Source organism: Gopherus flavomarginatus (genome assembly GCF_025201925.1).
Source record: "Gopherus flavomarginatus isolate rGopFla2 chromosome 13 unlocalized genomic scaffold, rGopFla2.mat.asm SUPER_13_unloc_2, whole genome shotgun sequence".
NCBI classification, from domain to species: domain Eukaryota; kingdom Metazoa; phylum Chordata; order Testudines; family Testudinidae; genus Gopherus; species Gopherus flavomarginatus.
The window spans coordinates 2,978,984-2,994,017 of NW_026114610.1; the positions used below are offsets into that span (position 1 = coordinate 2,978,984).

Genomic DNA, 15,034 nt, shown 5'->3' on the forward strand with positions numbered 1-15,034 from the left:
TCAGAGAGTAGTTGTTAATGGCTCCCAATCCTGCTGGAAAGGTATAACAAGTGGGGTTCCGCAGGGTTCTGTTTTGGGACCGGTTCTGTTCAATATCTTCATCAACGATTTAGATGTTGGCATAGAAAGTACGCTTATTAAGTTTGCAGATGATACCAAACTGGGAGGGATTGCAACTGCTTTGGAGGACAGGGTCAAAATTCAAAATGATCTGGACAAGTTGGAGAAATGGTCTGAGGTAAACAGGATGAAGTTCAATAAAGATAAATGCAAAGTGCTCCACTTAGGAAGGAACAATCAGTTTCACACATACAGAATGGGAGGAGACTGTCTAGGAAGGAGTATGGCAGAAAGAGATCTAGGGGTCATAGTGGACCACAAGCTTAATATGAGTCAACAGTGTGATACTGTTGCAAAAAAAGCAAACGTGATTCTGGGATGCATTAACAGGTGTGTTGTAAACAAGACACGAGAAGTCATTCTTCCGCTTTACTCTGCGCTGGTTAGGCCTCAACTGGAGTATTGTGTCCAGTTCTGGGCACCGCATTTCAAGAAAGATGTGGAGAAATTGGAGAGGGTCCAGAGAAGAGCAACAAGAATGATTAAAGGTCTTGAGAACATGACCTATGAAGGAAGGCTGAAGGAATTGGGTTTGTTTAGTTTGGAAAAGAGAAGACTGAGAGGGGACATGATAGCAGTTTTCAGGTATCTAAAAGGGTGTCATCAGGAGGAGGGAGAAAACTTGTTCACCTTAGCCTCCAATGATAGAACAAGAAGCAATGGGCTTAAACTGCAGCAAGGGAGATTTAGGTTGGACATTAGGAAAAAGTTCCTAACTGTCAGGGCAGTTAAACATTGGAATAGATTGCCTAGGGAAGTTGTGGAATCTCCATCTCTGGAGATATTTAAGAGTAGGTTAGATAAATGTCTATCAGGGATGGTCTAGACAGTATTTGGTCCTGCCATGAGGGCAGGGGACTGGACTCGATGACCTCTCGAGGTCCCTTCCAGTCCTAGAGTCTATGAGTCTATGAGTCTATGAGCTATGGGATAGCTATCTACAGTGCAACACTCCGGAAATTGACAGTAGCCTCGGTATATGGACGCACACCGCTCAACTAATGTGCTTAGTGTGTCCGCATGCACTCGACTTTATACAATCTGTTTCCAAAAACTGGTTTCTGTAAAATCAGAATAATCCCATAGTGTAGACATACCCTGTGATTAACAACTTTGATGGCTAATTGAAATGCTGATGGTTCAAACCCAAGTGAAGATGGAGGTGTTTTTTTTAGTGATGAGAATCCAGTTCATTTTAATAGGCTAAAAATCTCCTCAATGCTTGTCTAGCCTCGTTGGGCAAGCATAAGTGGTGCTTTCACCAGAGGCATTGGTGGTATAGTGGTGAGCATAGCTGCCTTCCAAGCAGTTGACCTGGGTTCAATTCCCAGCCAATGCAGTGGTGTGATGTTTCCTCTGGTGAGAACTAATTTACTTTCAGTCACATTGTATCAGTTTATCAATGGAATGAGAGAATCAATGTTCTGCAGGTTATTCAACACACAATGGAGGAAGAAAGGGGTGGGACTAGACAATGAGCAGGTGGAGTTATCCTGGTATTAACATGTTTGGTTTACTTTTTTTAAAAACTTCCTTTACTTCCCTCTCACTTTTAGACTCAGAGCCTTTAAGGTCAGAAAGGACCAATGTGATCATCTAGTCCGACCTGCTGCACCTTGCAGGCCAAAAGACCCCCCTCCCGTCCTGTAATAGACCCAGGAGGGGAGGCAGCTCTGTGCACTGCCCCTACCCCAGGCAGCACATGGACGACCTCTGCCCCCCTCCTCTAATGGATGTGCAGAGATGTGCCAGCAGCACTAAAGTGGCTCCCTCCCCACTCTGCCTCTGTTCCTCCGTGTCACTCCCAGAAATTGCCAGCATGTCCCGGCATCCCCTGGGGCGAGGGGGAGTGTCTCCATTCATTGCCCCTGCCCCATGTACCAACTCCGCAGCCCCCATTGGCCAGGAACTGCAGCCAACGGGAGCTCTGGGGGCAGCGCCTGCAGGCAGTGGCACACAGAGACCCCCTGGCACAGCCCACCTAGGACCTGCTCCCCAGGGTTGTGTGTACCAGTCACTTTGGGAGATGCAGTGCCCGGAGTAAGCGCCACCCCTCCTGCACCCGAACCCGCTCCCCCAGCGCAGAGCCTGCATCTCACACCCAAATTTCCTCCCAGAGCTTTGCTTGTTTTCCTTTCACCCAGAACCATCCTTCTTCTCCTGGGATGCAAGTAGCCATTCCTGGGAAGCCAAGAGGTAGGCACAGGATTCTATCTCCCAGCAGCCAAGCGCACCTCCCCAGGCTTTTCAGGCTTTGCAGAACAAATGGGCTTAGCTTCTGCCCTGCCTTCCTCAGCTAGACTTTCCTCTTTTTCCCCATTCCTGCCTCATTCCCTCCTTTGGCAAGTCACACAAAGGAAGCCAACAGGAAGAGCCCACTGCCATAGGCCAATCTCCAAGGGCAGAGGAGACCAAGCCACAAGGCTTCAAAAGGTGACTGGCCAAGGTCCTCTAGCTTTCACCTGCTGATGCTAAGGCTTTTTCCCAGCTCATTTCATCACCCTCTGTCCTGCAGGGGTTGATTTATCGCAGCTGTTACCCAAAATTGGGCCAGCTAGTAAGTGTAGGGAGGACTAATGACCCACCAGAGTTTGGCAGAAAGCAGCACATTTATTATCTGATAGCTAAGTTCAAAAGAAGAAGCGGGGGTGTCACACTCACACTTGCATACTCATGCTCCCAGGACAGGCACAGCACTGGAGATGTCTGGATTCTGCAAGGTAAGTGTCCCACAGTGCAGCTATGGACGGCACGAGGAAAGTATGTCTTTCGGAGGCACAATGAAATACAACGCAGAGAACCACTGGCCAGGTGGTCCAGGCAAAGGGCATTCACTGGAGGTACAAGCTTGTGAGTGACTCCTGAGCACATTGCCCCTTCCCCTTTTAAGGAACTGCACCTAATGGCCTGCGACTAGAGATGACTTGGCTGCATCTGGTTGGTCACGCTCCACTTTGGGCATTGTCCATGCTCTGGGTGTGTGAATGCTGCCTAATTAGTGTCCCAGTCATCTTGTCTACCTGGGAGCTCTTCTAACTAGTCAACCAGCCCATTCAACCCACAAGCATTCCAGGAGGGGGAGAGGGAAAACCACTTCACAGGTATTCAGAGAGGGAGAGGAGACAAAAGCAGGAGGGAGGGAAGTATAGCACACCTATTGAGCATACAGGTTATACATAGCATAGAAATTACTGCTGCTCCTACAACAGCATAGACAGGCCAGTAGGAGCTAGGAGCCATATCAAAGAATGCTATCAGATTAGTCTGACACGATTTGTTCTTTACAAATCCATGCTGGCTATTCCCTATCACCTTACCACCTTCCAAGTGTTTGCAGATGATTTCTTTAATTATCTGCTCCATTATCTTCCCTGGCACAGAAGTTAAACTAACTGGACTGTAGTTTCCTGGGTTGTTTTTATTTCCCTTGTAGTCCATCTTTCTGTGGAACTTTGGTGAAGAGGGCTTCTACCTCCATAGTGGCCAGGATCGTGTTTTCTGGAAGATCACCAATGGATTGTAGTTTCCTCAGGAAGTCAGTGGCATCTCAAAGATAGCTGGGAGTGCTGGTAGCATAGGGCCTGAGAAGGTAGTCTACACAGCCAGACAATCCTTCTGTCAGGGTGCCATTGCCTGAAATGATGGGGCATCCAGGATTTCCAGGTTTATTGATCTTGGATAGCAGATAGAATACCCCAACTGCTTTTTTTGCCTACTGCTTCTCTGTCTGGATGTTTTTGTCAGCCCTGGCACACAAAAAGGGCATCATTGCAAGCACCCACAAAGGCGAGATGAATTTTTGCCTGCCTTGCTCAGCTTGACTTTCTTCCTCACCCTATTCCTGCCTTAGATCCTGGGTCACCTGGTGGCTGAAGATGGTCCACTGTCTCAAGCGGTGCCAGAGCCTGACACAGTGCCCTGGGCCGCCTTTGCTCTGCACATGCCGGCCATGCATATTTGCAAATACTTGAAAGCTCCTGTCAGTAAGTTCTATGGACAGTTGGTCACCATCAGAGGAAGCTCCCTAAAATTGGCCTGTCTCACCCAGTGGTACATTGACCTCTGTTCAGACTGAGCCAAAGTGGGGGGGGCCTTGCTCCTATGGCCGCTGCTGCTGTGAGGGTGGCCACTGTGGTGGATGAATCCATCCTGCAAGCACCTTCCACCTAGCCAGCCACTGAAAATTGTGTAGGGTGTAAGGTGGGAATAGAAGAACACTGAGGGGGGCTCCCCCTTCCCCCACCATCAGCCATCCCATACCCAGTGCTGCACCGGGTGGGGTAAAAAAAATACAACCATATCGGAAAAGTCAGTTGGGTTCTTTGTGGTTGCCCCACCATTCCCCTTGGGACTGACCTGCCCTCCAGCTCAGCCACCCACTGAAAATTGAAACACAAAAAAGTAGAGCTGTACAAGGCTTCAAAGCCCAGCAGGCCCAACCCCCCTTCTAATACAGCAGAAAAGCCACACTTCTCCTGACTAGGTAGGGACGTCCTATTGCCCCACAAGAAGTGGAAGGCCATCGTGTTCAGTCTCAGCAGAACTCGTGGAGCAGGGGGAAATACATGGCTGAGGAAATTCCCCACAGATGGGTCTTGAGCATGACAACCTTGTAGGTAATGACAAAGTCCACTTACACACTTGCCAAACCATTCCTCACAGGCCTGCAACCATTTCTTCCAGTTTGCGTTTCCCACCTCGTCCCCAACCGAATGCCCAGCCATCAACCTACCCACTCTTGCAGCCCTCTTCTTCCACCCTGACTGATAGGAAGGAGTATTAAGCCTCCCTTCCTTAGACCCTTCAGCATTCCTGGGGAACACCAACACCGCCCAAGTGACTTTGGGCCAGTAGGTCAACCAATAGGGCTGCCTCCTAGGCCAGGCTGCAGCCCAGCTTCAGGACTCAGAGGAAATGCAGCTCGCATCCCTACCTACAGGACTCCAGGCATGGCCAGGCTTCTGAATCAAACGTCCCCTCTTGTGCTCAAGTCACAACAGCTAGCGGGCAAAAGACAGGCTTTCATGGCATTTGAGAAAGCAAAGTAGAGCCTTGGAAGTCCCAGCAGGGTTTGTGGCGAAGGAATTGTTCACAGAGCCTATTGAGATTTCAGGTCAGATTGCAGGATTCAAAGTCCCAAGTGCTGGCCCTTACACCATGGGACCAATAAGGAACCCCCTGACCTCTGCTGAGGATGACCCTGTGCAGGCAGCCCTGCATTTGCTCACCAAGTTGTCATGCAGCAGTTTGCTGCAGCTCCCAGAAACTTTTCTTAATCCAGATTGAGAGGCCAGTGGGCATGTGAGGAAGTTGCCCCTTCAGTCACAGGCAGCACATGGCCCTCCCTAGTGAAAATCCTAGTCCTGGGGAAAAGACACACTGTCAAATAACAGCCTGGAGAGATGTCTTCTTTCATTTTGAGAGGAACAGTTCTTTTTTCACCTGAAGAGGAGTTTGAACCCTGGACCCTCACATTAAAAGCTTGATGCTCCACCAACTGAGCTAGTCAGGCTCATATACAGCTGAGGCAAATTTTGTACAGAAGAGAAAATGAAAATGAGGGCAGGAAACAATACAGAAAACCTGCTACTCTTGCTCTCTTAGCAGTCCTAGCCCCAGCCTGATCCTCCATCTGGCGCCCTGAGGCATTAGTCTTTTTTAGTTAAATATCAGATCCAGGAGAAAACACACTTATACAAAGCAAAGCGAAATCACAAACAGAAATGTTGTTGGAAATACAAAAATAAAAAAGGAAATGCAATCCCCATCACTTTATCATGTCTGGGCCATTCCTGTATTGAGAGCACCCACTAAGGTCCCTGTGTGCTTACGAGAAACCTGGAGGAACTCATACCACGGCCTGAACATGAAACTCAACTGCTCCCAGGTGCTGCAGTAAAACCCTTTCCCTGCTGTGACGTTGCACTCCATAGGATTTTATGAAAATATGCTAATGAGTGTGAATATAATGTAACTGGAATATGCTCCATGCAAAAGGTCTCTTGTAAGGTATCATTACAAAGCTTATTATCTACTGTGTGTGTTCATCCTATTTGCATAAACAGATCATTCTTGGATCTGAAACTAGAAATATGAACTATAACTGAGGTCCTGTTGTAATGATGCAAAGTGTGGGCCATTAATAGTAGTTTGGACTCTTGATGGCTCCCATCAACCAGGACAATAGACTGGAGATGGCTCTGTCCTGCACCATCTGTGAGTCAGGCCAGGGAGAATGAAGGCTTGGAGTCTCCCAGGACATATGACCATGTCACCTACTACAGGAATCCATCTTAAATCTGGGGCTTTTCCCCAGGAGAGAGACAAAAGATTCCTACCCTGTACCAAAGCTGTATAAGGGGGTGGAACAGAAGAAAGGTGGGTGCAGTCATGATAAATCCCCTAGCTACCACCTGAGCTGGAACAAGGACTATACCTGGTGAAAAGATTGGGCCCAGACAAGAAATAAGTCTAGTCTGCGAAAGAAGCTTATTGGGAGATCTCTGAGGGTGAGATTTGATCTGTACTGAGTTTCATACTGTATTAGGTTTAGACTTTCATGTTTTTGTTTTATTTTGCTCTGTGAAGAATACAAGCTCCATAAAGAAGGAAAAGTTAATGCCCTAGAAAAGTCTCTGTGTTTATGTGTGTGAGATGATGTCTAGAAACCACTCTCCTCTAGTTTCTTTTCTCTGATTTCCTGTAGAAAATCTGAAGCAGGACCAAAGAATTCAGAGGAGAGACTGCTGGGTGAGGAAAGTGGACGGTGGAAGCATGTGACTAAGAGAACCAGGCAGAGGAAAAGACGGGCCAGTGAAGGAGAAATAGAACTCAGGAACAGGTTTGTAGAGTTGGAAAATAAAGAAGGGGCACAGCAGGTGGTCGCTGAAGGAGAAAGGGCAAGGAAAAAGAGAAGAGCTGTTAGTCCTACAGGAGGAGGGGAGGAGTCAATGGAGGCAACACCAGATATGAGCCCCAGGAGGATTGCAAGGGGGAATAGGAATCGAGAGGACTTGCAGCCAGTGGGTGCAGGGGTTAGATCAGAGAATCACACTGTCACCAGGAAAAGGCAGGTCTACGTGATTGGAGACTCCTTACTGAGAAGAATAGACAGGCCTGTAACTAGAGCTGATCGGGGGAACAGAAGGGTGTGCTGTCTGCCGGGTGCTAAGATACGGGATGTGGACCTGAGGCTGAAAAGGATCCTAGCGGGAGCGGGAAAGAATCTGTTGATTGTCCTTCATGTGGGAACGAATGATACGGCTAGATTCTCACTGGAACGTATCAAGGGAGACTATGCCAGACTGGGGAAGACGCTTAAGGAAATCGAGGCTCAGGTGATCTGCAGTGGGATTCTGCCGGTTCCTAGAGAAGGGCAACAAAGGTGTGACAAGATTATGGCGATCAACAGATGGCTCAGGCAGTGGTGCTATAAGGAGGGCTTTGGGATGTACGGCCACTGGGAAGCATTTATGGACAGAAGACTGTTCTCTCGGGATGGACTTCACCTGAGTAAGGAGGGAAATAGACTTCTAGGATGAAGGCTTGCCCAACTGATTAAGAGAGTTTTAAACTAGGAATTTGGGGGAGATGGTTGGGAGATGTCCAGGTGATCTCCATGCTGGAATTTAACCTTGAGAGTGAAGAAAACAAAGTAAGAGGGGATACAGCCATGGACAGAAGAATTGGCATAAGGAGGAAGGGTAGTGTAGATACCAGACTAACAGGTGATGCTGGTGGTGGAATGTCTGTGCCTAACAGGGTAAAGAATGTCAGTGAAGCCAAACGGCAAAAATTAAGATGTCTGTACACTAATGCGAGGAGCCTAGGTAACAAAATGGAGGAACTAGAGCTACTGGTGCAGGAAGTGAAACCGGATATTAAAGGGATAACAGAAACATGGTGGAATAGTAGTCATGACTACTATTCCACCATGTTTCTGTTATCTGGAGTACAGATATTGAAGGCTATGTGCTGTTTAGGAAAGACAGAAATAAAGGCAAAGGTGGTGGAGTAGCGTTGTATGTCAATGATGAGGTTAACTGTAAAGAAATAAGAAGTAATGGAATGGACAGGACAGAGTCTGTTTGGGCAAAAATCACACTGGGAAAGAAAGCTACTAGATACTCCCCTGAGATAGTGCTTGGGGTGTGCTACAGACCGCCGGGATCTGATTTGGATATGGATAGAGACCACTTTAATGTTTTTAATGAAATAAACACTAATGGGAATTGTGTAATCATGGGAGACTTTAACTTCCCAGATGTAGACTGAAGTACAAGTGCTAGCAAGAATAATAGGGCTCAGATTTTTCTGGATGTGATAGCAGATGGATTTCTTCACCAAGTAGTTGAAGAACCAACAAGAGGGGATGCCATTTTAGATTGGTTTTGGTGAGTAGTGAAAATCTCATAGAAGAAATGGTTGTAGGGGACAACCTTGGTTCGAGTGATCATGAGCTAATTCAGTTCAAACTAGATGGAAGGATAATCAAAAATGGATCTGGGACTAGGGGTTTTGACTTCTCAAGGGCTAACTTTAAGGAATTAAGGAAATTAGTTAGGGAAGTGGATTGGACTGAAGAACTTGTGGATCTAAATGTGGAGGAGGCCTGGAATTACTTTAAGTCACAGCTGCAGAATCTATCGGAAGCCTGCATCCCAAGAAAGGGGAAAAAAACCATAGACAGGAGTTGTAGACAAAGCTGGATGAGTAAGCATCTCAGAAAGGTGATTAAGAAAAAGCAGAAAGCCTACAAGAAGTGGAAGAAGGGTGGAATTAGCAAGGAAAGCTACCTTAGTGAGGTCAGAACATGTAGGGATAAAGTGAGAAAGACTAAAAGCCATGTAGAGTTGGACCTTGCAAAGGGAATTAAAACCAATAGTAAAAGGTTCTATAGCCATATAAATAAGAAGAAAACAAAGAAAGAGGAAGTGGGACCGCTAAACACTGAGGATGGAATGGAGGTTAAGGATAACCTAGGCATGGCCCAATATCTAAATAAGTACTTTGCCTCAGTCTTTAATAAGGCTAATGAGGAGCTTAGGGATAATGGAAGGATGACAAACGGGAATGAGGATATGGAGGTAGATATTACCATATCTGAGGTAGAAGCCAAACTTGAACAGCTTAATGGGACAAAATCGGAGGGCCCAGATAATCTTCATCCAAGAATATTAAAGGAACTGGCACATGAAATTGCAAGCCCATTAGCAAGAATTTTTAATGAATCGGTAAACTCAGGGGTTGTACCGTATGACAGGAGAATTGCTAATATAGTTCCTATCTTTAAGAAAGGGAAAAAAACGTGATCCGAGTAACTATAGGCCTGTCTGTTTGACATCTGTAGTATGTAAGGTCTTGGAAAAATTTTTGAAGGAGAAAGTAGTTAAGGACATTGAGGTCAATGGTAATTGGGACAAATTACAACATGGTTTTACTAAAGGTAGATCATGCCAAACCAACCTGATCTCCTTCTTTGAGAAGGTGACAGATTATTTAGACAAAGGAAATGTGGTAGATCTAATTTACCTCAATTTCAGTAAGGCATTTGACACGGTTCCACATGGGGAATTATTAGTTAAATTGGAAAAGATGGGGATCAATATGAAAATTGAAAGGTGGGTAAGGAACTGGTTAAAGGAGAGACTCCAACTGGTCGTACTGAATGGTGAACTGTCAGGCTAGAAGGAGGTTACTAGTGGAGTTCCTCAAGGCTTAGTTTTGGGACCAATCTTATTTAACCTTTTTAGTACTGACCTTGGCACAAAAAGCGGGAATGTGTTAATAAAGTTTGTGGATAACACGAAGCTGGGGGGTATTGCTAACACAGAGAAGGACCGGGATATCATACAGGAAGATCTGGATGACCTTGTAAACTGGAGTAATAGTAATAGGATGAAATTTAATAGTGAAAAGTGCAAGGTCATGCATTTAGGGATTAATAATAAGAATTTTAGTTATAAATTGGGGACACATCAGTTGGAAGCAACAGAGGAGGAGAAGGACCTTGGAGTATTGGTTGATCACATGATGACTATGAGCCGCCAATGTGATATGGCCATTAAAAAAGCTAATGCGGTTTTAGGATGCATCAGGCGAGGTACTTCCAGCAAAGATAAGGAGGTGTTAGTACCGTTATATAAGGCGCTGGTGAGACCTCATCTGGAATACTGTGTGCAGTTCTGGTCTCCCATGTTTAAGAAGGATGAATTCAAACTGGAACAGGTTCAGAGACGGGCTACTAGGATGATCCGAGGAATGGAAAACCTGCCTTATGAAAGGAGACTCAAAGAGCTTGGCTTGTTTAGCCTAGCCAAAAGAAGGCTGTGGTGGGATATGCTTGCTCTTTATAAATATATCAGAGGGATTAATATTAGGGAGGGAGAGGAATTATTTAAGCTTAGTACCAATGTAAACACAAGAACAAATGGGTATAAACTGGACACTAGGAAGTTTAGACTTGAAATTAGATGAAGGTTTCTAACCATTAGAGGAGTGAAGTTCTGGAACAACCTTCCAAGGGGAGTAGTGGGGGCAAAAGACTATGGAAGGGATGATATAGCTTAATTTTGGCAATTGATCTTTGATTATCAACAGATAAGTATGCCCAGTGGTCTGCAATGGGATGGGATCTGAGTTACTGCAGAGAATTCTTTCCTGAGTTCTGGCTAGTGAGTCTTGCCCACATGCTCAAGGTTTAGCTGATTGCCATATTTGGGGTTGGGACGGAATTTTCCTCCAGGGCAGATTGGCAGAGGCCCTGGAGGTTTTTTGCTTTCCTCTGCAGCGTGGGGCATGGGTCACTTGCTGCAGGATTCTCTGCAGCTTGAGGTCTTCAAACCACAATTTGAGGACTTCAATAACTCAGACATAGGTTAGCGGTTTGTTATAGAAGTGGATGGGTAGAGTTCTGTGGCCTGCTTTGTGCAGGAGGTCAGACTAGATGATCATATTGGTCCCTTCTGACCCTAAAGTCTATGAGTCTATGAAACCCATTGCTTTTTCTGAGGTCTGAACTCAAGACCTTCAGGTTATGAGACTGACACGCTGCCAACTTCATTAAGAAGGCTTGGAAAAGCTTTAGGCTCAGTGTATATGTAAGCAGAGTCAGGATGCCCTCTACCCTGATATCTGGTGGTGAATTATGGGAAGTGCGGAAAGAATGTCAAGAAGTGTGAAATCTCAAATATTTGCATGGGCACACTCAGCAAGGCAGCCTGGGATGGTTATTTTGACAGCTCTGGGATCCCCAATTTCTTTGTTATTGGGACAGGATAAATAAAGTGTTGCCACGTGATTATGTGAATGAGGAACTACAAGACTGCTTTAGAACAGAAATGTCTCCATATAAATTAAATGACACTTGCTAGACAAGGGGCATGGGTTCCAAAACCTAGTGACTTGAGTGGGGTTGGTGATTGGTGTGTGTGTACCTGATGGGATGGTCATCTTTTGTAGGGCCATGAACATTTTTTACATATTCTTGTCTCTCCACTGTTGAAGAGTATAGCTAATTTTGATTCCATTAGGAGTCCATCTAGAGACTGCTGAGCTGAGTTCATGTTGGGCCAATAATGCATCAATCCCAGGGTTCCCCTACTAAGAACTGAGCTTCCTGAATGCTGTGTTAACTAGTAGGGGAGCCTGAAGACCTATCACTAAGTGGCTGGCAGAGCAGAGCAGTTTTTCAGTGTGTTGGAGCAGCCCATAGAACAGTGAGTGGAGTGAAGTGGTTTGCAGGGACAGCTGGAGGAGCAGCACAGCTGGTGTGGTGGATCTGTTCGTGGTGAAGGCTGCAACAGAACTCCATGGAGAGGCAGAGCAGTTGTCCCTGGCCCATGTAAGGTGCCCCTTAACACTCTGTGTGGACTCCCTCACATTTCCACCCAGGCTGGGGGGGTAAAACTCTGCAGATAAACTCTTGAATTCTGGGGTGGCATGGACCAGGGACTTTTGGGTTGTTGGACTTTGGGGTGATTGGACTTAAGACCCTTAAGGGAAAAGGACATTGCCAAACGTACTTGGAGGTGGGTTTTTGTTTATGGTTTGTGTTATAATCCTGTTTGTGATGTTTCTCCAATGGGATGCTGCATTGTTTCCTTCCTTTATTAAAAGGATTTTGCTACACTTGGACTCTGTGCTTGAGAGAGGGGAAGTATTGCCTCCTAGAGGTGCCCAGGGGGTGTGGTATGTAAGTGTCCCAGGTCACTGGGTGGGGGCTCGAGCCGGTTATGCATTGTGTTATTGAAACAGAACCCTTGGATACTGAACCCGGCCCTTGTTGCTGCCATCTCAGAGGGGCAGAAGAAGGGTTACATATATAGGACCCTGCTACAGCAGTGACTGGGACAGAAAAGGAGCCAGAGATGTGCTGGAAGAAGCAGAGAGCTCTGGTGACCAGAGACACTTCCTGGCAGCTTTCACAGCAGCAAAGAAATCAATTCATGCTGCCAGTAACCAATCTACTGGAACTAATGGCAGCACAGGGGGGATGTTTCCAAGCTATGCACCTACTTCCACATTTTAGAACTTACTCTCCTTTTCCTAGCACGGCACTTTCCATGTGAATTAAGCAAAACAAGCAGGGGAAATTACACAAGGAATAGAAACCAGGGCTCCAGAGAAATGTTGAATTCATAACCCCAGTAGTATCCCCCTCTGCACTAACCAGTTGCACCACTGCAGGTGCTTCTTAGACAAAGTTGGGATGCAGGCAGTTATCAGGCTCTGTGGGTCACACCTTTGCCTGGCGATTGTAAGGCTGACGCATCAAACCTAACTCAAGATGTGGCTTTTCAGCCATGAGACTCCAGGACATTTTAACAGGAAGAAAATCTCCTCCTTTCTGGTTTAGCCCCATTTGACTCCTTCTGCCTGTCTTCTCCCCCTCCCCCCCAGTCTCTTTCCTTCCCCATTGGGGCCATGCAGAGAGGAGCCCCACTCAGTCTCTGTCACAGAGAGTGTGTGTCCCATAAAGGGAGGGAGGGATCTCTCTAAAACACTGATAATAGAGAGGGGAGGGGTGTCTGTGATTAGGGGGAGAAAGGATGGAGAATTAACAGTGGGACCCAGAGAGATTCCCCCAGACTGCGGAGATGCCCTGCTGCCCCCCATCAGCCAGCTGTGGGAAGAACAACTTGGGATTGCTTGGGGAAGCCACCTTTAAAAACACAAGTGTAACATGCTAGTTATATTTTAATAAGACCAGAGCCTCCTCAAACCCAGGGTGACGATCACTAGAATGATTTTGTCCTGATTTTTTACTGGCCAGACACAAAGCGAGTCAAATTACAGTTTCTGTTTGGAGTCAGCGCACACACATGAATCTGGAGGCTTTTAATTTCTTAGGTTCTGCTGCCATTTCATTTCTGTCCTGTTCCAAGATTTATTGATGTGAAAAGCAACGTTAGGCCTTTCGGAGTGTCCCCCCTGGTCCTGCCTGCCACCTCTGGGCAATTTAAAATGGCCCGGGGCAGGAGCGGCGCCAGGCTTTTTGGTGACCTAGGCTCATGGCTATTTTGCCACCCCGTGCGCCAGTCCCATGGCTCCAGTGGACCTGCCACAGGCATTCCTGTGGAGGGTCCGCTGGTTCTGCGGTTCCGATGGACCTGCCGCAGTCGTGCCTGTGGATACTCCACCGGAGCCGCGGGACCAGCGGACCCTCCCCAGGCACGCCTGTGGCAGGTCCACCGGAGTCGCCTGCCGTCCCCCCGGCAAAATGCCGACCCCCATAATCCTGGCACCCTAGGTGACTGCCTAGGTCACCTAAATGGAAGCACCGGCCCTGGCCCGGGGACCCCTGCCACCACCAGCAGCAGCACAAAGGAACTAAGGCGGCATCCTGCCCACCCTTGCTCCATGTCACACACCACTCCCGAAAGCGGCTGGTATGTCTCTGCGGCCCCTGGGATGGGGGGGTCTCCACGTGCTGCCCCCACCCCAAGTGCCAACTCTGCCAACTGGGCCAATAGGACCTGCAAGGGTGGAGTCTTTGGGCAGCCATGCTCAGAGAAGCCCCCAGCCCTCCTGCTTAGGGGCTGCTGCCAGAAGGGGGTGCAGGTTGCTTTCGGGAGATGCCCGAGGTAAATGCTGCACCTCTCACCCTCTCCTGCACCCCCAACCCCAACCCAGACCCCACACCTGCACCCAAACTCCCTCCAAGCTCCTTCCCCCTGCACACCCTCCTGCAGCACAACCCCCTGACTGAGCCCAGACCCTGCACCCGAACGCTTTCCCAGACTCCAACCCCTCTCCTTCCCACACCCAAACTCCCTCCCAGAGCCTTAGGCAGGTGTGTGTGGGGGATGGGGCAGGACTTAGTCCCATTCTGGGCACCACCAAAAATTATAAAAACCTGCCACCCCTGTCCAGCCCAACCTTCTGCTGATGCACCTCAGCCCACACCCGTGCAGGGTTTGAAGCTTCCATTGCTTAAATTCCAGGACACTGAGGGATTTCAACTCCACTTTGCCCACAGGGAACCTTCACCCCACTCCCAACCAGGTTCTTGTCCATGGGATCACTGTTAGGGAGGCTGGGTCCCTCAGTATCTTTTCTCTCTCTATGACAGGCCAGGGTGCAATAACTGGGGCATCTGAGCACCCAGGACCTTCTGTGGGGCTGCCATTCCCCTTCCCCTTCTGTGGTCTCATCTGTCATTGACTCCAGCCTTTTTTCTATCCATCATCAGCACCATCCGAAGTAAACTGCACTCACCTCAAAAAGACAAAGAGTCCTGTGGCACCTTACAGAGAAACAGACATATTGGAGCATAAGCTTTTGTGGGTGAATCCCCACTTCGTCAGATGAATGTAGTGGAAATTTCCAGGGGCAGGTATAAATATGCAGGCAAGAATCCAGCTAGAGATAAGGAGGTTAGTTCAGTCAGGGAGGATGAGGCCCTCTTCTAGCA

At 47.6% G+C, this 15,034-nt stretch overlaps 1 long non-coding RNA gene and 1 other non-coding gene across 2 annotated transcripts in view; both read left to right on the top strand.

The window, feature by feature from the left end:
* The window catches only part of LOC127041354 (uncharacterized), a 116,803-nt gene that overhangs the window by 85,481 nt on the left and 16,288 nt on the right, over nt 1–15,034 (top strand). The gene's annotated exons all lie outside the window — the stretch shown is intronic.
* On the top strand, nt 1,388–1,459 carry TRNAG-UCC (transfer RNA glycine (anticodon UCC)). Its single transcript has one exon. It is a non-coding gene; the product is annotated as a tRNA-Gly (tRNA).